We start from the raw sequence: 624 nt of genomic DNA, 5'->3' as shown, positions 1-624 counted from the left end.
CCCTGCAATTAAATCAGCAAAATCAGCAAAACCGGAGTGCATGGTTCACATCTAAATGGTCCTGCACGTAAGCCGAGAACCTAGTCTTGGCTTTCTTTTTCTGTGTCGGAAAAAAAAGAAAAGAAAAAAGGACACATAAAATAAATCTTAAGAACAGGATTAACAGCCTAATTAAATAGATCTTTGTCTTGGTTAAAAGTCATTTTTGTGCTACGTTCAGCTATCTGTAAATATAATGGAAAGCCTTCTTTGCCGCTGACGGCTGGTAATGAAAGGGGGGGAAATGGCATTGTTGATTTTAAACTTCGGTCTCGCAGAGAGAAACAAATGTTCTTAATGACAGATGGCGTGATTATAAAAAAATTCTCTTTTGCCACCAGGCACTACAACCTCGTTGCAACAATTATTGTATTAGTCAAGTTGTCGAGAAGGCTGCTTTCTTCTGCTGCTTTCTTTCTTCTTTGCTTTCTTTTTTTCCAGGGCACATTCTTTATTCTTTGGCAAGTTTTGCACTGTAACAATTAAAAACACGCTCGCAGCCTCAAAGTGAGCACGAGATTGCCAAAATCAGGCACCCACTCCCTCCCCCCACCCACTCCGCCCCAGGGAGGGGGTCTTTTGACT

The sequence above is a fragment of the Tiliqua scincoides genome, chromosome 14 (genome assembly GCF_035046505.1).
Source record: "Tiliqua scincoides isolate rTilSci1 chromosome 14, rTilSci1.hap2, whole genome shotgun sequence".
NCBI classification, from domain to species: Eukaryota; Metazoa; Chordata; class Lepidosauria; order Squamata; family Scincidae; genus Tiliqua; species Tiliqua scincoides.
The sequence above is the reverse complement of the archived record's forward strand: the minus strand, read 5'-3'. Positions refer to the sequence as shown.